At 35.6% G+C, this 25,584-nt stretch overlaps 1 protein-coding gene across 1 annotated transcript in view; it reads left to right on the top strand.

Moving 5' to 3' along the window:
* Nucleotides 1–2,741: 2,741 nt before the first annotated feature.
* The window catches only part of LOC150099464 (acyl-CoA Delta-9 desaturase-like), a 90,491-nt gene continuing 67,648 nt past the window's right edge, over nucleotides 2,742–25,584 (top strand). Inside the window, exon 1 of the mRNA XM_090404365.1 lies at nucleotides 2,742–2,753. The gene's annotated coding sequence lies outside the window, so the exon portion shown is untranslated. The remainder of the gene's footprint in view (nucleotides 2,754–25,584) is intronic.

The raw sequence follows: 25,584 nt of genomic DNA, 5'->3' as shown, positions 1-25,584 counted from the left end.
CTGCAAATGTACAATAATAATATATCTATCTATATAAAAATATAAGATAATATGGCATGTCAAATGTGTACGCAAGATGCTAAACTTTTAATTTTAGCATCTTACGTACACAATATAAAATTACGTACACAATACACAAAATAAAAAATATATATATTTTTTATTTACGTTCAATACAAATATATTTTGTATTGAATATAAATACAATAAATATTATAATAATATATGTCTGTATTACGATTTTTTTTCAATGTGAAAATTTTTAATTTTTTCAGAGGGGCCTTTACATCCATAAGTTTGGGAAGCACTGTTCTAAGATACTTCTGACTGCATCAATTCATCTAGATCTTGGTCTTCCTCTGGATCTTTTTCCTGCCATCCTGGCATAGAACGCTTGTTTTGCTAACCTTCCAGCAACCACTTGTTTTTAAGTCACCACTACCCATTAGCCCTGCTCACACATTCTTGAATGTTAGCAATGTCAAGTTTACTAATATCTTATTTATTGATATGATTCTGCTAATGTTGTCATCTGTACACTCAAATAATCTTTCTCGCCTTTTCTCGTATCTGTGGTCTCCGGTCTTTGATCAAGTGTTTTATTTCTAGCTATGCAATCCATCACTTAAAACTGGCTTCTGAACTCTTTCTTATATACAGCCACTTCACTCTTCTGAACTAATTTCTCTCTTATTCCATATAAATTTATTCTGTTATTCATCTATATGATGAACAACAGTGGAGATAACATGCACTCCTGTCGAACATCGATTTAGCATCAAAGTAACTTTTATGTACTTCAATTCTTCAATTCTAACTACGGACTTACAACTAAAATATAAACTCATTGCTCAATATAAATATCCCATTTACACCCTATGATTCGTTTTGAGTAATTTTCCCTTTGCATGTTTGTCATACACCTTTTCCAGACGTACAAAACTCAAACCCAGATCATTGTTCTATTCCTACGATTTCTCAACTATTTGTCTTAACCACCTTACTGGGAATCGTGTATCAAATACGCATCCTCATACGCTTCGTATTCATCATATATGTCAATGTAATATCAATGGTATTACAATTTTAATATGCACTTCGCATCCATGATAACATGGAAGTCTATAGACGTCTTGGCTAGTGGTGGTTAAAGCAAAAATCTTATCTTGACAATCTCTATTGGGTAACAGCTCAATTTGTTCTTCTCCAAGTTTCTCTTCCTCAATTATTCTTAGCGTCTTCTTATGGTATCCCTTGCACAAATCTCCTGGAACACTCAGTAAAGAAATCTCTGCAATTCGCATATTCAGTTTCATTTAATCTTTTAGAGATGGTACTAGGAAATTTCTACACCAATCATCAGGAATTCGACCTCCTTACTGACCATAACTACGGGATTATGCAGAGCAGCCACTGTGAAACTTTAATACTTCCATACAAGAAGCTTTATCTTCAGTTCAGATGATGTCGTTATGATCTTTGGTTTGCTTTTTTCCCATTTCTAAGCTTTATCAGTAGCTTCCAGAATATTTTGGCGCCTTCTTAGTATTTATCTTCTGTGTTTTTACCAAAGGCTTTCATGAATTTTGTTAAACTGCGTTTTCACTTTCTTTCATTTTTCTTAGCATTTTCTGAGCGCACATATTATATGCTAGGATCTTTGGATAATATATATACTTTATTTCCATGAAGTTTCCATAGTTTACTTAATTTTTCTGTACTTGCAGACAACCCCCCCCCCTCTTCATACCTCTCTGGTTAAATGGACCGATGTTTTCATTAGCGTTTGCCACCGAGTCTCCAAGGTTTGAATCTCATCTTAAAACTATTTCATTTTTGTCTTCAATAATATTTGTATATTTGAGCCTACAAATCAGTGGCGTAACTAGGCTTTTAATTCTCTTGCCAAATTCATAGGCTAAATGCCTTTTATAGTGGGGCAATTTCTATAATTGGTAAAATATCCTGCCTGGCACTGATGTGTATGTTAAATCCAAACTTGTATAAAATTTCATGCAGCCGGAGCAGAGTTATTGTAATATAATTTCTAAACATTCTCTCCCTCTTTGCTCATGCAAATTTCGGAAGCCACACTTCCAAAATAACGTGGGTATACGCTGAAGGACGAAAACAGCTCTGATATTTCGCAATACTCATTTAAAACCGTCTTCGTTTTTGTGATAATGAATGGTGAGACTCCACAAGAACAATAGTGCGAAATGTGTGAACAATAGTGTCAAATGTCGGCGTTTGTTATCAAAAAGAATTTTCAAGGAAAATGTAACAAGGAAAAGGGAAAATATGATAAATTAAATTTGTAACTGCAAAGGAAAGTTTTTACAACCATTTTAATGAGACATTCTTAAGCCAGCAGTGGATTTTGCAAGCGAAATTCAATCTTATCAATCTCTTTACATATTTGTATCTTAATTGTCGCAACTACCATTGTTTTCGGAGACAGTCAAAATCTCTAATAATAGAGGTCATCAGCGTCAACACACATTTCTCATGCGTTGTTTCCTAGAACACGCAATGGAACATCCACACCCATTAAGCTAGCTGAGTGACGTAATTCCTCAACAGGTCTGTTTTATAATGCGAACAAACCTGTTGACTTGTAGAAGTACTACTATTCTTCGAGACCATCAGAAATCTCCGATATGGAAGAGGAGGACAAAAGTGACTTAGTAGGATGTCTGAAAATCTCCAGTCCTTTTACAGGGAAGGAAGAAGATATTTACCCGCGAAACATTGTAAGTAAATTTATCTTGCATCATATGCATTCTGCTGTTAATGAAATGCCACACAAACAAGGACCGATGGTAAATAATTAACTGTACATATTCGGGAAAGTTAAAGTGAGCCCGAATTGAAAAGTAATGTAAGAGAACTCTGTAATGTTAATTAGCCTGAGTACCAAAGGCATCTCCGTATGTCACGTCTTAAACTGACGCCATTAGTAACCAGACAGATTAGTTTTGAATTTTCCATTCTGAGGGATTAAACTCTGGATAAAATTTTGATTGTGTGTAGTACTTATCATATGCAAAATTTATGCCAATCATGTAAAATGCGAAGTTAGTGATAATAAGAATAATAATCTGTAGCGCTTACAGGAGTTAAGGCCAACGACCAAACAGAGATTGTCTTCGTCAGCATAATTTTAGAATAATGTGGTTAATTTTATACAAGAAAAAAATGTATATTAAAGATTTTAAGAGGATTTCGATCAATTTCATTATAATGCACAAGTTCGAATTCTTAGTCAGAATGTGTTTTCCTTCAACCTTGTGGTTGATGTGGGAGCAATGCTACCTTACTAGGAATTATTATAGAGCAAGGTGATTTCAAGTTGACTTCTTGTCCAATACTATTCGATTTCTGTATATCCGTGTGTATTCAGTGGCTAGTTTGAATGTTTTGTGGGAGGAAACACCCGAGTTTCGGGGGAAAAATCGTTTCACTTGCATATGAGATAGGACAAGTCATCGTCAACTGAAAGGCCCTGAGAAAGGTTTTTCAAATCATCGTGGTTCCGTCGAAACGAACTGAGCAACGGAGGCTTTGTGATCTGAATAATGATAGCAAACTGGATTCGAAGTCGGCTAAGAACCGTTTGATGCTTTGTGCTATTATGAAATAGCGAAATTTGTTTGTTAGCAGTCTATTGTTTTTAAACTGTGAATTCCACTCAGAGTTTAGTTCAACAGATGAATTGTTTTTAAGAGATATTTGTGCCATAAATGTACGACCAAATAATACAATAACATATGGATATAGACGAATAAAGTATTTAACTTTAATAGCCAAGTATTTCAAACTGAAAAATTACAAGCAATCATTGTTAAGATCAAGGTAGACTGTGAATAATGGATTATTTAAAGAATCTTTAAAAAAATATAGTGGCTACATTCATTCCTTTCAACAAAATCTCTTCTCTTGGTTCCCATCTTTAGAAGATGAGAACCATGAGGCGCGTCTAAGTTCCTTGTCACCTGTCCTACTTCGGAAAAACTGGACTTTCTGCGGAAAAAAGATTACAACAACACCAATATTACATGGTTAATAAGAAATTTAAGAAAGCTGGAGTAGCACAACATGGAAATGATACCAATCACAATATCCTCTGGTCTAAAACACGCTTACTCCACTAGTGCAGCCAAAAGTTCGAATGTATGTTTAAAGAGAGCGCCGAAGCCTTGTTTCATCGTCTGAAACTGAATCGAAATAACTGCCATTCCTTAGGGAAGATATGGGAGAGTCTCATCCAAATCAGAATTATTCATATACATATTTTTTAAAATAATTTAATTATGCTTCTTCTGTTATCCACTTGCGTTGTTCTATGTATACCATGATGCGAGTCTTATTATTTTAAATGATCCATTGTTCCTTCTACCTTTTATTCAACTAGCCTTACGCCACTGATGATGCCCTATAATTTTCGAGTTAAAATATTTGGTTATTAAAGTTGATTGCTTTATTTATCCTTATCCTTGTGTTCTCATGCTTTGTTCAACAGATGAACTTTAATAATCTAGAACCCTACTCTAGAAGCGAAATTTGAAACTTTCTTCGTGCATTTCAAGCCTCCAATAGCTTGCTCATCAAACGATGAAATCCATCTAATACGTAATGACATTAATGAATATCCATCATGACCACAGTTGGATTTTCAACCAGTCTGTTGGATGGAGTTAGTGGTATGCTATTTATTTGGATAACTAAGCTGGCAAATGGCTCGGTAAAGATGATATCCACTTAAATACTGATGGATCCATCGAAGTGAGTAAGATCAGTAAGATTAAAAATATTTAGTAACATATCAAAGGAAATTTATGACATTTGCTTTAAGGAAGGGAAAAATTGACATTAAACAATATATCTCGAATGATATAGCGGCGTTGGTTTATACCATTACACAAAGCTTAAATAATATCCTTTTTTCCAGTTTAAGTTATTAATTATAGAAATCAAGGCGCAATTGCATGGGATTTCTGTGTCGTGGTTTAACGATGACCATCTTGATATCGAAGTTAACGGTGGTCATTTTAATGTTGTCAGTAGATTCAGAACAGAGAGGAAAGGTGATGTGAGATGTGCTATTGCTTATCAGGGAAGATTCACATCGACGACACGTTGAATTCTTATTCAGAACAGAAATTCGAGCCAATGTGACATGAGCTTGGAGTACGCACATGTGAGTGGTAATAATAATATCGTGAGCCTGTCACTTAAAGAGATAAGGAAAAACAAAAATGATTTTAATTAGGAGCTCTTAGTGAAAGAATGAAAGAGGTGATAATGCAACTAGTAATACATTTTTGAAACAATTTCGGAATAGTCATCAAAGCAACATACATAAGAACTACTGGAAATGGCACGAGCTTAGATTTCATAATAACATATGAAGAATTCCGGCCTCAGGATTTCCTCTTCTTTTTGTGGTCTACTTTTTCCTAATGTTTATAATGAAGAACTTGTTTTGGTAGGCTTTCCATTTCCATTTCCGTGTACTTACGCAGATATTATCTTTTCCATCGGAAAAGATAATATCTGCGTAAGTACAGAATTTATTCCACTTGTTTCTATATGAATACGAAATCACATATTCTCACGTAAAGGAATTAAGTTGTTCAATAATTTTGCTACTTATTATAATTTTACTTCTAAACATACCTGCTATTGAATTAGAAATCTTTATGCAGATGTACGCTATGGCGCAGAAAAAAAAAATACTGAACTTCGACATCCCTTTCAGTACACGCGCTATGAGTTATGGCGTCCGACTGCATGCATATTAATAGAGGAGCACGTCTACGCCATCGCAGTTAGCTGTAGCAATGGTGTTGACGTCGAAAGAAGAGAAGTTTATTGTTGAGCATTATTTTCGTTCACACGGAGTTGGTAGAGAAAGTGGTCGTAGCCTGCGACACGTTTATGAGCAGTTTGTTCGTCGTTTCCGAAATCATGCCACAAAGGGTAAAACTTGGAATACCGAGGCAGTCACTGCAGAGAATCCTTAAGGAGCTGGGTGGCGTTTCGTACGTCATTCAGGTGGGTCAGTGTTTAACGGCAACAGATCACGCTGCACGGCAGAAATACATGCTTGGCTGGCCAATGTCTACGAACATCTGTTCTTCCTCCATAATGTCTGGTTCTCGGAAGAAGTCCATTTACATCTAAGTGGCCTTTTAAACAGATGAACCTACAGGTTTCTTGGTTTCTCGAGACCTGAAATTGTCCAAGAGAAATCTCTTCAAAGCGAGAAGATCACCGCATTTGCGACCATGGGCTGCAAACAACACACCATTATTGGGCCCTTCTTCATGGAACAGGATGGTGTAGCCGTGATGAATAGCGAACGCTACATCAAGAATATCTTGTTTCCGTTGACCCAGGATTTGCATAGGATGTGTCGTACAAATAACAATCTATTTCGTGCACAGGTATTCCAGCAGGACGGAGCAACCTGTCACAAATCACGTGGTTCTAGAGCGTATTTATCAGAACACTTCCACGGGAGGCTAATTTCAAGATTCACAGAATTCCCCTACTTTTCACGTTCTCCTAATCTCACATCGCTTGCATTCGTTTACGGTATGTTGAAGGAATGGGTATTCCACCATGACCCCCTTCAAACCTTGATGAACTACGAGTGATACGGGGAGTAAATGTCTCAACCCTTGTTCTCCAAGATGACAGAGAACCTTCACATGCGTTACTAAACCTGTCTTGAAAGACAAGGTGCCCATTCCGAGCAAGTAATCTACCGTCGTTAAGGCTTTATTTGACCAAGATTCCATAGACAGTTGTGAATGTACTTATCGTCATCTGCAAGCATATATCTGTTTGTTAATAAACCCGTTTACTCCATAATATCTTGTAGTTATTTATTTTTTTCGCAATACTGTACATCAACCTAACTAATATGCAAAATATTTGCTTATGTGCGTCACCATGTGTTCTAGATAATTTAAGATTGTTGCTTGTCAGTAACCGTTCATAGTGTTGATCACAATGGTAAAAACAAAGGCCCTTTCGAAGTTCGATAAAGGACTTATTGTGTGTACCCGTCTGGCTGGAGCTACGATTTTGAAAATAACAGAGCAAACTGGTTTATCAAAAGGTGAGATATCATGGTGATTAGTCAGTGGAAAAATCACTTATATTGCTTGGCTTACAGGCCTAATAGGCGTGACTGTGGTCCTAAGCCAGTCGGTCAGGAACGAGATAACCATCGTCTGAGAAGGCGTGTACGGAACAAAACTTCCTGTGTGCCGCAGTTTGATCGAAGCATTTAATGAAGGCTGTTCCCTACCCATATCTCATCGAACTATGCGCAGGGAATTGAAGAGGGTCGGTATTGGCAAATCCATGCCTATATGTCCAACAGTATTTGGAAGAACTTGGAAGAAGAATTAAGACTAAGAAAGGAAGTGATATTTACAAATAATCAAGGATGGAATTTCAAGAAATCTAAGCTATCTCAGAAGACAGTAAGTTTCCAATCTGAGATAAACATGAAAAAAGTTTCCCATAGAACTCCTGACTGTTTGTACTGTACACTAATACCAAGGAGGAACGCGAGATGGCGGCAGCTGGTTGTCATACTCTTCGTTACCAATAAATGTACAAATTATTGGAAAGGTAAACTCAACAACGCGATTATGTGAAAAAGAAGACACCGCTCCTTACCGATTTCCAAAAGAAGTTTTAATATATAATCTGAGATCTCCAAGGAGCCAAGAACTCATCGAGGGAGGCTAACAAAATATGTTGAAGTGTTTAATACATATATACATACGTCTTCAAGGCCCACCTTTCCAAATTGGGTTGTGGGGGCAATAGCTGCAAGAGGAACTTCCAATGATCACGACCCTCTTCCCCCAAGCTCGGGTGTTCTGGTGGGACTCCCAAACGTGTCCACCCAAGGTTTTGGAAATAATCTATCCAGCAAGTTCTTGGCCTACCACATGGCCTCCCACCCTCTGGCTTGCCAAAGAGGGGCCTGCTGAGGAAGCCTCTCTTGTGGCATTCTGACCAGGTGCCCGTACCAACGTAACTGTGATCTCTCAACACGGAGAAGCAGCGGTTGAGTATTGAGGGTTTCCCGAATTGCAGAGCTTCTGACTCTGTCGAGTCTTGTCAGCCCCGCAACCCCTCGAAGGAATCTCATTTCAGCTGCTTGGATTCGTGTCGGCATTCTTTCGGTCATTACCCAACTCTCATGAGCATAGGCGTGGATGGGGACATAGACTGTATTGAAGACAGCCAGCTTTGCCTTCTGGCTTAACTCCCGCTTCAATACTACCTACCGAACGGCCAAACTCCCGCATTATTGAGCTTGCTAAGCCAATTCGAGTATCTAGCTCGACGTCCCATTTTACATCATTCGTGAATATGGACCCAAGGTATTTAAACTTCGCCTCGTTGGGACTCCACGTACATGTAGAGTGCACTGGGATGGTTGTCTTGCGTCCACAAATGTTTCAGTTTTGGCCACACTGATCTTCATTCCGGCATCTGCACAAACAGCTACAAACCTATCCAAGGTTCGCTGGAGGTCATCTGTTAAAGAGCTAAGCAGAACTAGGTCATATGCAAAAAACAGACCAATGCTACATCTTCCAGTTCTGACACACTCACTGCCTCGGCTGTGCCTATCAATCCAGTCCATAAATAATATGAAACGGAGGGGTGACAGAACACACCCTTGCCGGAGTCCAACGGAGACTGTGAAAGGTTCAGACTTTGTGCTGTTTACCCTGACACAAAATTCTGGGAATTCATATACAGGGACTTGATGCCAGCTAATAGTTGGCCATCCACTCCATACTCCTGTACTACTTGCCAAAGCTTAATACTCCTGTACTACTTATCCCGAGGAACCTGGTCATATGCCTTCTCCAAGTCCACAAAACATGTGTAGACATATTCCCAAGATTTATGAAAGACTTGCCTTAAAGTGAAGATTTGGTCAGTTGGGCTTCTACCAGGACGAAAGCCACATTGTTCTTCCTGGAACTTTGACTCAACTATGCTCATGCACTGTCTTTCCAAACACCTAAAATACACTTTCCTAGGCAGGCTGAGCAGAGAGATGCCACGATAGTTACTGCAATTCTTCTGGTCTCCATTCTTGAAGACTGGTATTATTATGCCTGTCTGCCATTGCTTTGGTGTTCGCCCAGATATCCAAGTAGCCTGACACACTCGAGTCAGCCAGAGAACACCGTCTCGAATTAAGGCTTTTAGCATTTCGACCGAATTTCATCATCGCCAGCAGCCTTGCCCGATTTTAGCGATTTTATTGCTAAATGGACCTCTTCTTCTGTGAGACTAGTCATTGCCCCGATCTGCACCTCTTGGATGTCCACAACTGCTGGGCCACTCGGATTAAGAAGGCTCTCAAAGTATTCCCTCCATCTGTGGAGGATATCCTTCTCGGTTGTTAAAAGTGCACCATTAGAGGCCTTAATTGCCCTTGCTGTAAACGATTTCCGCCCTCGAAGGCGGCGGATGGTCTGCCAGAATATTTTGTTGGAATTTGCATAGGATGAGTCTAATCTTTCTCCAAAGGATTCCCAAGCCTTCTGCTTTGCTGTCTTTACTGCCTCAGCAGCAGCTTTTCGTGCCTCAGCATACCGCAAACGCATCTCAGGTGACCTGACCCTAAGCCATGTTAGATAGGACTCTTTTTTGCCCGGACAGTTTTTTGGACTTCTTGGTTCCACCAAGGTGTCCTTTTCTCGCTGCCCGTCACCACGCCGAGCCGCTTTCTGCCACAGCATGAGAGTGCAGAAGCAGTGACAGCTGTTCTGAACAGCTTCCACTCCTCATCAACATATGCAGTATGCTTGGGAATCTCTTTGAACCTGGAGGAAATGTCATCCGCAAAATTCCTCCTCACAACCCCATTTTCCAATGTCTCCCATTTCACGCGGTATAGCTGCTTAGGCCTACCAGGTTTGATGGTAGCATCTGGTTTCTGAAGCCGTAGAGTGCACACAACAAAGTGGTGGTCAGTTGACAATTCTGCCCCTCTTCTCACACGAACATCCAATACTGAGGAAAATAGGTCTGCTGAGACTATAAAGAAGTCAATCAGAGACCTTTGTTCTAGTGTATCCCTGTACCAGGTATACTTATGGACTTCTCGGTCCTAGAAAAATATATTCATTATGGACAAGCTGTTAGTACAGCAGAAGTCCAATAATTTCAACCCATTCGCATTAAGGTCAGGGCGCCGTTCCTACCAACCACACCCCTCCATGTCTGGTCATCTGTTCCAACATGTGCATTGAAGTCACCCATTAGCAGGACTGATTCCATATCTGCCACCCTGTCAAAAGCAGCGTCCACTTCCTCTAGGAAGGCAGAGTATTCTGACTCCAGATTAGGTGCATAGGCTTGCACCACAGCCAAATCATGGTTTTTCATCTGAAGCCTTAACACACATCCCCCCCCCCCAATGGGATCCACTCAGCAACACAGTCTGATAGCTGGGGGCTTGTGAGTATCCCCACACTCGCCTGAGTAGACATTGTCGGGCTCACACCAAAGTAGTAGAGCTTCCACCCCTTATCCAGGTCGACAGTTCCAGTGCCTCTCCTCTTGGTCGAAGAAAGCGCGACTAAGTCTAGCCGGTAGCGCTTGGCTTCCTGGACCAGTTCCAACTCCTTCCCTGTCAGAGAGAAGATGTTCCAGTTGCCTAAAGCTATAGTCTGGTGCCGTTGTCGTTGCCATTTCCGTCGTTTTGCAGAACCATTTCTTTGCGCTGCCCCTAAACACCTCCCAAACGGATAGCGGGTCCATTGATGGAGTTTCCTCTAGCAGACTGCTGAGGAGTGTGCCTAAGGGAGACTGTGACATATTTTCGAACGGGTCCCTTTTTCCTAAAACCCGAACGCGTCCCTTTGTAACCCGCGCGACGGACGATGCGGTATGAACATTTTTTGGTGGCCTAATAATGTTACAGTGTTTGATAATGTCCTGTTAGCACCAGACGAAATGACACAGCAAAATAGGAAAGATTCCCCCCCCCCCCCGAATACTTTAATAGCATTCGGGGGAAGGAGCAAGAAGAGAAGAAAGAAAGAAGCAAGGGAGGAAGAGGAGGGACCAGTCTACAGATAATATAACAGATGTATATTACATGAAGTAAGGCATGGTCCAGCATCAGGTACCTCGAGTTTGCCACGCTCGTACTCACTAAAGTGAGTCCCTGAGGCTGTTTAATATTGAATAAAAATTGAAAAAACAAACAAACAAAAAAAAAACAGTTATTCTATTTTGTATAGCTCTATTTACTTATTTTTAATTAATTATTTTAATTATATTTCTTTTTTATTGTACGACCCTCCTTCCCTCTCATATGTTATTAATTTTTGTGTTTCTATATTTGCGGGTTTGGGTGGCAAAGTGGATTCCGTCTCCGGAAACTAGAATTTTATTTTATTATTTTTTTTTTTTGGCTGGGATAGATAAATTTCATGTTTGGCGCCAGAGCGTATAAATTTCCATAAACACCCAAAAATACATTTCATTTAAACCAACAGAGTAGAACGTCGTTGTTTTAAACAAGTAGTCAATGAAAATTACTTTAATAATCCTTATGACATAGAAACATGCTATATTATTAGCGATTCAGTGCGTAAGCATTTTCTAAGTAGAGTCTTGAGCAACAGTAAACTCATGGCATTCAGTCTTTCTCTCTATATACAAGTGTTTTTTTTTACAGCCTGATACCAATATAAAGTTTTGGACAGATTCTCCAATATCATTAAGTTTCTTATTTGTATAGCAATATACTACTTATTATATTATAATTAATTAAATAAAATAAATAAATCTTAATTTTTAATTAAATACCTTCTTAAACTTTTAAATTTCTGAAGATTTTAAAATTATTTTTGATATTAAATTATACACCTATTAGAATATTTAATGCACTATCAACAATAATGAACGGAAGTCAAAAACGTAGAGTACATCGGATTAAGGATGAATCAACCGACCGTGAAATCAAGTGATTGATTCATTCAATACAATACCCTTAGAGGGTAATGGATGGCAATGCTGTAGCCAATGAAGTTCTAACTGAGGCTCGGCTATTGCTGTTACCCTCCTACCATGATCAGAGCTTTAATAGCTCAATAACACCTTATCCCCTCACTGTCCTCTACAGATAACGGGGAAGATGAAAAAGTATTCTTGCTTCGCCTCTTTAAGCCAGTCCTTATAAGGATAAGGAACGTAGAGTACATAATTTATGTGTCTGTTCAGCGTAACAACTGAGAGGAAGCCGAAATTCAGATGAGTGAATGAGAATTATTTTTTGTTATATATTTATTTTTTTCCAATGTGCTAATTTTTTAAAAAATAAATAGTAGTGACTGCATTCTAAAAGTAGTATATATATTTATTTTTTTCCAATGTGCTAATTTTTTAAAAAATAAATAGTAGTGACTGCATTCTAAAAGTAGTATATATATATATATATATATAAATTTCAGAAAAAATGGCATATATATATATATGCCATTGTTTCTGAAATTTTTTAAAGTATGACATGAAAAGAGTAAAAAGTTTGAGACGTTTAAACATCGTTTGTCAACCTTTCTACTTAATGGAGTTTCCTCGGAATGCACTAAACCTACTTATCAAGGCCGGTAAAGTCTGCCACTGATGTGGTAAAGGTGAATAGCCATCTACGAAATTTCACATAACTCTACAGTGGATTCTGATCTTAAGTAGGTCACTAAGTGGAATTTTTTTAAAAAAAGCTTTGTCTGGACCATTTAGCTTGAGGGCTGTTACATTGGATGTTGTAGCTCATTCATATAACAATAATGAGACTTCAAGACTGCTAGCAGCTGGAAGACTGAAATATTACGTTAGCAATCTTTCTCTGATTGGTTGATGAGTTAGGTTTCTGTCGTCGGCTTTTGAATAATCTAGTTGAGATAATTTTAGATGCGCAGTAATGACGCATGTTCGTTTTGATTCATTTATTTTATGTAATTATGAAAACATTATTGTGCTAATGGATTTAATGCATCACTTTAGTCGTAACGTATGATTACATTAAATATCTACAATGAATAGGAACATTCATTATAGTACATTTTATTATTATTTTTAATGAACTTAGAAGTAACTGTGTTAATCTAATAGGTCTTTAGTATAATTTGAGTGCTGTGATCAAAGAACTGCAAGAAAATCAAAAGGATAAATGCTATATTTAAATTTTCCGCATGAACAGAAATATGTTTTCTGTCTATAAGAGGAAGTGCGATTCAACTAACTTTTTTTAACGCAGATCGCGTTAAAAAAATAAAAAAAAATCGATTATCTATGGCAATCAGTCATAGCTACAATGAATCCTTTTTGAGTTACATATAATTAAAAAAAAATAATTACTACAGGAAAATCTGTAAAATTCTACTTAGAGTTCAATGTATTAGTTAATAAAAATGAAAAATGGAGTAAAAACATAATCCATCCGAAACGATGGCAGTCAAGAATACTTGGAAAGGGTGGGGAGTGACGCAATTGATACAAGTACAGTAATGCTGTATCGTTTTTATACAGCAATGGGAAATGTTAAGTTTAGATCAGTGTGTTAACCGAACCTTTTTGGCTCAATAACTTAAGAATATCAATGGTCTTTTGAAGCATCCTTCACTCACAGAATATTAATCCAGTAATGTTTTTTTCGGTTGATTCCAGAATTTATTTTTATTACAATTATACACAAGAGATTATTCACATTAATATCATAGAGAATAGGCTGAAAGTTGAGAGAATGAAGAAATATGTCCACATTAGATTTTGATACCTTTAGATTGTGTTCTTTTATTAAATATATAAGAGAAGCTGCTTGATAGCAGTAGAAAGAACGAATAAAGAGGAAGGATAATTTATTGCATGATTTATTTATTCTATCATTTGTGTTACATTAACAAATAGAAATAAAAGAATAGAAATACTAAATAAAAGTCTTCAGTATTAACTCGTTCCAGTTCATTAAAAGTATTTTGAATATGACTTTTCGCCGACCCTCTTTTGATTACTGCTCTAATTTTATATCAGCTGTTATCTTTAAAAATGTATACTTTCAACCATTCCAGTGGAGAACTCATTTATAGTGTATGAGACGTCCCGAATAAATCTGCATTTTGAACTACCGAACAATACGAAACCCAAATTAAATTATATGAGACGTCCCTAATAAATCTGCATTTTCAACTACCGAACAATACGAAATCAAAATTAAATTATATATATATATACAGGGTGTTCGGGATAAATTTGACAGTTTCGTAAGGAAAAAGAAAATCTTCTTTGTATCTATTAAATTTAATGAATTGACAAAAAAACATTACAGGCAGAGTTAATTACAATACTATCAACAAGATTTACTCAAAATAACCACCATTAGCATCGATCACAGCTTCAATTCTGCTTCGGAACCTCGAACAAGCTACAGTCTCCCTGGGAAGGGCCGCAAAAACTGTTTTAATTTTATCCATTAACTGGGCTTTTGTATTACTGGAAGTGCGATTGGTGTCTTTTTCAACTGCGCCCCATACAAAATAATCCATGGGGTTAAGGTCTGGGGAGTTTGGAGGCCAAACATTTGGACTGGTGAAGTCGTAGAAATTTTCAGACAACCATTTTTGACTTTTCCCAGAGGTGTGGCAAGGGGCCGAATCCTGCTGCCATACATACGGCCTACCATTGGCTACCCTTGTTATCCAGGGCTTGACTACAGTTAGCAACTCCACGAACAAAGCCCGAATTCCAATGCCAGGGTTCTTCAACACCTGTTCCTGCAGATTTGCGAGGAATTCTGCTGTACGAACGCAATCAGATCGTCTGCTAGGGATCTTTCTTCTTGCTACATCCTCGTAGTCACCATTGCAAGTCTCTAGTTCATGCCTGATTGTTTTTACTGTATTCAGGGAGCATTGGGCAGCAGTCGTAATATCCTTATTTTGATGGCGGGCACGAATCATCATGATACAAGTTATTCTCTTCCATGATTCAGGTGGGTTCCAGCTATCCATCCTTTCTGACATCTTGTATATGAATGAAGAAGGGTCCAAACTTTTAAATGAAGAGAAGTGTGTGTTAATACATGTAACTTACGGAAAAATATAATTAATTATAAATATGTCAAATTTATCCCGAACACCCTGTATATATATATATATTTATTTATTTAATTTTTTTGAATTTATCTTTTTTGTATATACGAAATCCAAATTAAATTATATATATTTATTTATTTAATTTTTTTGAATTTTTTAATTCAAAAAATTTAATTATTTAACTTTTTTGAATTTAATTATTAGTTAAATTTAAATTTTTTTAAAAAGTTAAATTTAATTATTTAACTTTTTTGAATTTATCTTTTTTGTATCTTTTGCTGCACACTTTTCATGCCAAGTAGTGGCATTTATTTTTTTTACTGGTGTTAGAAGACATTTCATATGCGCTTTCTATATATGGTCTTTATAAGAAACTTTTATATGGTAATGACGTCATCATATTAGCTTTTCACATTCTGAATAGAACTATTGCAAAAATGACTCCAATCTAAGGGTTGTATTACTTTCCACTTCACTGTAATATTTATGAGGCAATTGACGATCGAGATTACATTGCATTCTAAATTACTTCTGAATCAGCCATGGTTCGTCTTTGGTGATATTCAAATAACAGGTACAATGAAATGAAATGAGATTGTTCCACAAATCTTTATTCAGTAATATATTCCGAATAGTGTCATATTCATCATCCTCTGTTTGGGTGCCATTTTTGTTATTGCTGTTCAGGAAGAGGTACTTTATCCCAAATACTGTACTTATAAAGCATTGACGTCAATCATCTACATATATGGCTATTACAGACAGAAGTATCTGTCTTGTTGTATGTGATTAGTGTTGTAACAGGTTTCCTTTACGGACGTGAACATTTATATACAAATATTTAGGTCCGTGTATCAATCTATTTGTGTGTGCGTTTTGATAAGTTGCAGTCTTAGATAAATAAAAATTGAATATTTCTTAAAATTCTATTCGAAAGTTCATGGAATTTCTTTCCTATTGAATTCGAAAACAATTAGAGGCAAAACATAAATTCATGTATAATAAATTTAGTTTAATCCTTTTTCCAAGTGTGAGCAAACAAAGTTTGCGCCTGAAAATATCTTCAGAACTGGGGTAAGGTAGTACAACACCAGGAAACTCGTAGCAAAGGTGGAGCAAGCTAACGTCACTCCTATCTCAGTATCTCCCATAATGCAAAACACATCCCCTTGCGGATATGTATCATGGTATGCATTAAGGGAAGGGCCACTGCTCAGACTAGTTTCGACCTTTATTGAAGTCTCTTCAGTGAAAGCCAGGCCCAGAGGTGGAGATACCAAGCAGAAGCAATGGAAGGTCATCTTTACCTATTTCCTGGTGTTGTACTACCTTACCTCAGTCCTGAAGATATTTTCAGGCGCAAACTTTGTTTGCTCAGACTTGGATAAAGAATTAAACTAAATTTATTATAGTCTAAACAAGTGAAAAATAAACTTTCAATAAATTCATGTAATAGTACGTTGGTGTCCAAAACCTAAGACGAACACTATTTCTGAAGATTATAACCGCAAATTCAAACCAGTCAGCCTGTGGCCATTTGTATAACTAACGATTTCGATTAGAAAACGGGTATGCATTCAAATTTTCGAATCGCTCGCAAAGGGATGACGTGGTATCACTCAACAGGATAAAAGGCTGCGCTAAGCGAATTGTGTTTGAAGGAAACTATTTTTGCGAAGGAATAAAGTTGCAAACTTGGGTGTCTTGCAATGTCACAAAGACATCATTTAGATGATTTCACGCGAAAAAGAATTATTGGAAAACTTGAAGAAGGCCGCAGAATTACTGATATTACCAGAGAGTTTGGAATATCTCACATGGCATTGTGAGATATTCGCAGGTTGCACAGCGTTTCAAACCATGCGTTCCATTTGATTTTCTACGAGGTCGCCCTCGCTCTATCATGGAGCATGAAGACAGAACATACTTTCGTTTAACACAGCAAAACGTAATCGACGAACGACGGCAGGTCACCTTGTAAGTCAGCTCCATTCAAGCACGGGATTGAATGGAGACAAGACATCAATGGGCTGACGTGCTGTTTACAGATGAGAGTCGTTTTAGTCTTTCCACTCTAGACGACACTTGAACTGGCGTAAAAGTACTGCTTATCATCGCGAGAATGTTCTTGAAAGGGATAGATGCAGAGGTTCCGAGGTCATGGTGTGAGGAGACATTATGCTTGATGGACACAACGAACTGCACGTGCTGGAAAAAGTGTCTATGGCTGGTGAACTATATTGCAACGGAGTTCTTCAACGGCATGTTTGATTCTTCCGTGGTGCGTTAGGCGAAGAATTCATTTTTATAGATGACAATGCCATCTCCTATGGTACGAGCAGTGGAGATACTTCGGGAGACCGAAGATACTAATCGAATCGAGCGGCGAGCTCGACCCCCCCCACAGATCTCAACCCTATAGAACACGTTTGGAACGTAATAGTGAGACGCATGCTGCTCAAAATTCCTCTCAAGATAATAAACAAGGCCTTATATTTGCTCAGAAGGAGTGGACCAGTTTGCCTCTTGAACGTCTGAATCACTTGGTGTAAGCATGGTACGACGTTGTGAGAGCTGCATCGCAGTTCGAGGTGGACATACTCCATGATGAAATGTCTGTTCGCATACTTTTCTGTAAGCACTGTACATTAATTCCTTAACTACGTCCTAAGGAAAGTTTAACTTAAACGTATTACAATTTAATTTGCGCGAAATTCATAACACATTTTTTTTAATAGATTTTATTAGTATGCCGGCAATAAATTTATGTCCACATTTGGCTGTAGTCACGAAAACTTTTTCATATACAGGTAGTAATGTAGTTAATGCTTACCTTTTGGACACTAGTGTGCATAATATCAATATTGATTTGTAGGCCTTGGCGAGGGACTGGTAAAAAGAGATGCTCGACTTCTACAATGTATTTATTACATATTGCGATGTCTTATTTATTTTATCATGATATCGGTAGGCTTACAAACTTTCATCATTGAACCGTTATACAAACTTTTCTACGAACTTTTTTTTTTGGCTAGATGGGCGAAGAAAGAATGCTCCACAGATTCCCCATTATCTGTAGAAGAAAACGTATGGATGGGGTATTATTGAGCTATAAGCTCTGGTCATGGAGGGGTAACGGCAATAGCCGAGCCTCAGTAAAACTTCATTGGCTACCCTATATATGTGCGGGGTTACCTCTCCAAAAAATCGTGAGATCACCAGATCACTCAATAATGAGTCACCCGAAGAATAATTTAACTCAGCATTGTTCCACTCAGTAACAGGCTTACCCCATCACTGAGAAGAACTCCCAGCATTGGCTCTACCCGGTGGCAGGCTTACCCCACCACCGAGCTGAGCCACTCATATCTCATCTGAGGGTTAACAGCAATAGCCGAGCCTCAAATAACTTCATGAGCTACAGCATTGTCATCCATTACTCCCATCCCACGGGTAACCAGAGTGACCACCCAGCAAAAATATTTCGTGCCAACTATGCAAAAAAGGCACTAAATCTGAAAAAAAAAAGTACAAAATTTTTATTTGCTTTCGTTTCACTCTATTTAGGGCATTTTACGATATTGTTATCTTATTATCATAGATGAACTCAATGCAAAACCGCTAAATTAACATATGTACGACAAATATGAAAAGAAAAAAAAATGCAAAACTCACCTCACTGTGGTCATCTATGAGTCCAAGAACTGCAGTTGTCAATGATCATAACAGAAGTCCCAATTGTAACTCTAGCGCTGAACATGCGTATTAATTTACCATAGAATTTTTATTCTAATTTTAGTGTTTAAAATAACGTAACATTAAATGACACTGGAAGTAATTATTCATTATTTTTTTATCAGATTTTGATAAATTTATTAAAAAATTGAAACATGTTCCAATTTTTCTTTTGTCAAAAGAAGTCATTCATCAAGAGAGTTTGTAATTGATTTCTTATTTTAATCTTATTTATTGTCACTGCTGAAAATATCCATTTGCTGTTGATGAATGAGAGGGGCACAGCACAGTACAGCTTTAACTAATGTTGTTAAATTAGGAAACATTTATTCTCCTAGAATATTTTTCATTTCAAAAATTTTATTCCAAAAAACCATGAATTTTTGACTTTTTTCAATGCTTCTACAGTCTTGTCTTCAATAGTTGCCATTTCTATCAAGCTCTTCATAACTATTTTCTTCAATAACATTAGGAAAATTTACAGCAAGTGGCATTATACTGTAAAAACAGTCTGTATATGTACATATAAGTATATAAACAGTAGTTTATGTACTTTACTAACTGATGCGCTGCACTTTTTTTCCTTGAAATTTAGAATCTAATTTAAATTTAGAAAGTTTCTTGCCACTTGTCCATGTTTAAATGGGAAAATCTAAATAATAATATATTTGATGAAGAACTGAAGAAGTTTTTGTTAATAAAATTAATAAAAACACTGGACTTCAAACCCACTGTACTAAACAGACACCTACTTCAAATCAAACTGTCTTCGTGCAACATCGAGCATTCGCACAAATGCTCCACATAATGGAGTATTTGTACGAATGGGAAGGTGGAAGAAGAGAAAAATATTAAACTCATATGTCTAACTCTCATGTCCTTATTGTTATTATTATTATTCGGAAAGAAAAAGCACTAGATCTGTTGGCGAATGTACTAGAACACTAACAATTTATAAAAAGTACTAGATCTAGTACGAAAGTACTAGTGGTGGTCAAACTTGGGATAACAGCAACAGCTTAGCCTCAGTTAAAACTTCATTGGCTACAACATTGCCATCCGTTACCCTCTCTGGGTACCCATTTTAGTCGCCTCGTACGACATGCATGGGCTACAGTGGTGCTATTCTTATCCCGGCCACCACACGGGGAAATTTGCTTTTTGACAAAAAAAAAAAGAAAAAGAAATAGAAAAAAAAAAGAGTCTTTCATTATTCATCATCATCATCATCATACATATCAAGGATTTAGGCCTAGTATGGCCTGTTCCGGCCTTAGAAGTCATCGTTGAATCGTTTAAGAGGACGTCCTGGTTTTCTTATTCCTAATGGTTTGTACTTTAAGGCTTGTTTTGGTAATCTTTCTGTTTTCATTCTTTGAACGTGTTCCATCCATTTATGTTTATATTTTTTAATTTTTTCAATTACTGGTTCTTGGTTTAATTCTTTCATAATATCTTCGTTTCTTTTGTGATAAAATAGGGTATACTTTGCAGTTTTTCTCACAAACTTCATTTCTGCTGTTGTTAATCTTTGTTTGTTTTTTTGTTTTATTGTCCAGATTTCGCTTCCATACATTAAGACCGGTAGGGCTAATGTATTGTATACTTTTAGCCTGGTTTGTTTTTGAACTAGGTTTGGTTTAAATATAGAGTTAATTACTCCTGTTATTTTTAAATATTTTGCAATTTTTATGTTTATATCTTTTTCATTTTCATTAATGATCATACATCTTAGGTAGTTAAATGAATTCACCTGTTTTAAGATCTTGTTATCTAATACTATTTTATTTCTTGCTGGATCTTGTCCTTTAAAGGCCATAGTGTTTGATTTTTCCGTTGATATTATCATACCATAATCTTTGGATATCTCATTTAGATTTAAAATAGCTTTCTGTAAGTTATCTTCAGAATTTGTAATTATTATTTGGTCGTCTGCAAAGAGGAGAGTGTTTAAGTTCACTGTAGGTGAAAGTTTAATTCCTTGATGTAAATTTTTACTCCATTTTATTATTATTTCATTTAAGTAGATATTAAAAAGAGTTGCTGAGAGGGGACATCCCTGTCGGACCCCTTGGTTTATCTCTCTTGTATATGATAGCTCGTGATTTAATCTTATTTGTATTTGATTATTTTCATATATACTTGTGACAGCTTTTAGGATATTATTTGGTATTTGTCTTTATTTTAATATGTTAAATAATATGTTTCTTTTAACTTTGTCAAATGATTTTTCAAAGTCAATAAATGCAATATGTGTTTCTAAATTATATTCTCTTCTTTTCTCTATTATTAATTTTAGGCAGAACGCTGGGTCTATACATGATCGTCCTTTTCTAAATCCATTTTGTACCTCTAGAATAAAGTTTTCGGAATATTTCATTAGTTTGTTATTTAAGATTCTGCTGTATATTTTGTAACATGAATTTAGTATACTGATACCTCTAGTTTTTAGGGTCATCTCTATTACCTTTCTTAAAGATAGGAATCACAATTGCTTTTTTCCATTCTATTGGGGGGATACCAGTTGAGTAAATTTTATTTAAAAATAATAAGAGTCTTCCTTTGAATCTTGTTCCTGCGTATTTATATAGTTCTGAACCTAGCTTATCTTCTCCAGGTGATTTTCCGTTTCTTGTTTCTTTCAGGCTGATTTCTAATTTTCATTCTTTGAACGTGTTCCATCCATTTATGTTTATATTTTTTAATTTTTTCAATTACTGGTTCTTGGTTTAATTCTTTCGTAATTTCTTCGTTTCTTTTGTGATCAAATAGGGGGTATACTTTGCAGTTTTTCTCATAAACTTCATTTCTGCTGTTGTTAATCTTTGTTTGTCTTTTTGTTTTATTGTCCAGTTTTTTGTTTTATTGTCTTTCATTATTATAAAACAAAATTATTATTTTATTGAATGCATTAAAGATTCACAATAATTTTTAAATTACTTATCACTTTCACTTATATTTTAGAAAAAATCTGGATAAAAATTGAAATTTGTCTTGGTAGTATTGTTCTGAATAATGATGTAATAATATTCGAATTCCAATAATAATCGGAAAAATACACTTTTGTTGAAGTATATATATATCGGTATAATTATAGTAATAATTATTATGATGTCGTGAAACCTCCAAGGAGTAAAAATACTTATTGTGGAGGACATTCCACACCATCAAACATGCCATCTACACTTTTATAGTAGGAGTGCACAACTTAAATGCTTCCACGGCGAAATAAAGTAATTTTTACACTTGCGCGGCCCACATTTTTTGAAACAATTTTTAGGGAAAAATAAAATACATATAAATTTCAATGACATGTTTATTGAAAATAGCATTTTAATATGATGCATTACATTTTTTTTTTGAATGAACAATTTTATGGATTAATATTTGCAAGTAATATTACAAAATATCTGTAATATTTATAAGTAACTACTTTACAAACTCTCAAAATAGGAAATAACACACATCGATTTTATGCAGGCGTCGCTAGTACGAAGTTGAGAAACTGACCAGTGAAATTTTAGTACATTTTGTTTAGCACACGAGCTATAGTTGATTTCTGTTAAGGCGCAAGGAATAAACAAACTCTCCTCGTTAATGAAATATTTATTTTCATAAATAGCAATATATGAATCTACTGATTTTTTAAAATCATTTAATGTTATGCAAATATTTATTCTTCTATTTATTCAGTTTGCACTGAGGATCGCATCTGTCCCGCGGGCAGTATGTTTTGCACCCCTGCTTTATAGTAGTAATACAGTAAGTTCACCATTTACGCGGAATTGAGTTACTCAGATTCGTAGATAACGGTTATGATACTTCGTCTTGCGTCGAGCAGCGCCATCTATCAAGCATCACTTTGTGAACATAATAGTGCTAAAATATAGAACCAAAATGCTTCAGTTTGGCATAAGATAATATGATGGACGATATTATAGATCCCATATTTTATAGCCGAATGCAGAAAGAAACTTTAAAAAAGTTTCGAAAATTTTCGAGAGAATTTATCAGAATATAATCTTCGGCATCGAAGTTACCTTAGCTTGCTGTATTTAAAAGACACAAGATAATTCCGATTCCGGTTATATTCTCATAAAATCTCTGATAAATAATCAAAACTTTTTAAGTTTTTTTCTATATTTGGCTATAAAATATGGTTGGATCTATAATATCGTCTCCGTATTGAGCGCAAGTTCTGCCTTGTTAGGGAACTTAGATAAGTATTTATTTTAAACAAAGTATAAACTCTAAATATGTCTGAAAAACTTAAGTGTTGAGAATACATGTATTCATCGAAAATATGCAGCATCGAATGGCAACAGATTACCCAGCATGCTAATTGCATACTGTAAACTGATTTACGACAATGAGGAAAAAGCAGCACTACTACGGAATGTACATGAAACTAATACAAACAGTATCACGCATTCATAATGATTTTGTAATATGGCTTACATTAGTTTTCTTACACTTAATTTCTCATATTTAAAATTCTTCATCAATTCTAATTAACGATGCTATCAGTGGGTCTACTGATTGTAATTCAAAAATTTGACTTAGCACGATAAATGTCATTTTACACGCTCGTTTTAAGTTGTTCCAGTATTCCAATTTTTATGATATTTACATGTCAAATTTTCACGCCATGGATACGCTATAAATTTTAGTAACAATTACTTGAACAACTCTGGGGAGGGATGGGAAAGGGAATTCTCTGTTAGATATAGTCTGATGACTTCAGTCATGAAGGCATTGGACTATATTAAGTTAGGCAATCATGGAAGAGTAGCAAAGTGTTATTTACGACATATATTATTAACACTTTGTTATTCATGGAAGAGTAACAGTGTTAATAATATATATCATAAATAATAAACTTGATATTAGAATGAGAAGTAAAATATTGATAATAATAAAAAAAAATCAGCAATGATTTAACAAATTAAAATCTGTCTTAGTGACAGATTTTCATTTTCTGTCATATATTGGAGATGTCATATGTGACATCTCCAAGAATTCATCGCAAAAAGACTGCATATATATGACACAACGTCTTCCACTATACATTATCCTCTATCTGCACACGCGCCATCTATCTCCCATTAATAATATTTTTGTATATTAATTGCTTGTGATTTTTGGGTGATTTCCCTGCATGGGGGGGTTGAAAAACTTAAATTTACGTGAGAAGGACTACCTCCTTATAAGATAGGCTAAATCAAGGTATATTAAGTCTCCAGTTTTATTTTTATATGTCAATTTCGTCCAGTAATGGTTGAAACCTGTAGTACTGGCATTAGTATACTGTGGTCAAGGATTAGATGAAATGGCAAAAGCCATTGGAATTTCTTTTGAAAGCATGCAAATTGTAGTTTTTTGAAAATACCTCTGGAGTAATTTTGAAGATAAATTAAGAATTGTCAGTAAATCAAGTTTTTTACAAATTCAGAAAGAAATGGACGAACAAGAAACAGACCAAGACGACAAATATAGAAAGAGATAAATTTTTGGGAAGCGTGTAATTTGTGGATGAACATTTTTCTTCAAAGTTTTAATTTAAATGACTGACTTTAATATAACTGACTTCAGTTATTTTCTCTTTAATTTCTAATTTACATTTTGTGGGTCCTCTGGAAAACTTTTTTTGGCTGAATTATTAAATATATTCTTTAATAATATTTGTAATCCATTATTATTTTCGGCAAGTAAAACTATTATCTTTCATTTTTAATTGTTACTCCACATTTTCCCATTTTGTTTATATTTCATCCCTTACTAAATCAAATAAGATGCGACGTAATGAATCGCCTTTGGTTAATTTTTTTTTTTTTGGTTATTTAAATTTCTTCATCTTATTCTGTTCCTTATTTATTACACAAGCTTTATTTGTATCTCTTCTTCAACCCGTCCCTTAGGATGGTTGGAGGCCCTGATTAGGGGATCGAGGCGAATTAATACAGCCGGCCCGTCATTTCTTTTGTTGCATCCCCTAAGGGCAAGTATTTATTATAGTAGATGTATGTGTATTTTCGGAAATGGTTTGTCTATTTTAAGGGACAAAAAAAAAAAAAAAAAAAAAAAAAAAAAAACGGAGTTTCGGAAAGGCAAACTCTCCACAAACCAAATTAAGGTTCCTCACGTTATGATTTAGGATGTGTGTTATTTGTATGTATACACTCTTAAATTTATTTTTAAGAGTATATATAAAATATATAAGATATATAGAATTATATATATATATATATAATAAATTAAATATATTAAATATATTTATATATATTATATATAAATTTATATATATATATATATTAAATAGAACACAACTATTTAACAGAATTCTAGTATTCCATAAAAATATCAATTCTCCCATCAGCTTCTATTGTTCTCAATATAATTTTGATAGCTTGTTCTAGTTAACTGATTCTCTAAACTTCCTTAGAGGAAATTTCCGTGTGAAAGAGGAAACGATGTATAATCTAGGTTTGTAGACTGTTGGAAAAGGGGAACATAAAGAATGTAAGGGGGGGGAATTATAATTATGCCCTGCTGGTATTTTAAAGAAAGCATCAGCAGGGGGACGTTATTTGCTCAGTGATTAGGGGATGCTACTGAATAATCACATAAAATAAACGGGAAGAAAAACATATGTTGAATAAATGGACTTCCTATTGGGCTAGTCTGGTTATTT

The sequence above is a fragment of the Typopeltis vanoorti genome, chromosome 14 (assembly GCF_054136105.1).
Source record: "Typopeltis vanoorti isolate ZY-2024b chromosome 14, IOZ_Tvanoo_1.0, whole genome shotgun sequence".
Lineage (NCBI taxonomy): Eukaryota > Metazoa > Arthropoda > Arachnida > Uropygi > Thelyphonidae > Typopeltis > Typopeltis vanoorti.
This window is presented reverse-complemented; position numbering and strand designations above follow the sequence as displayed.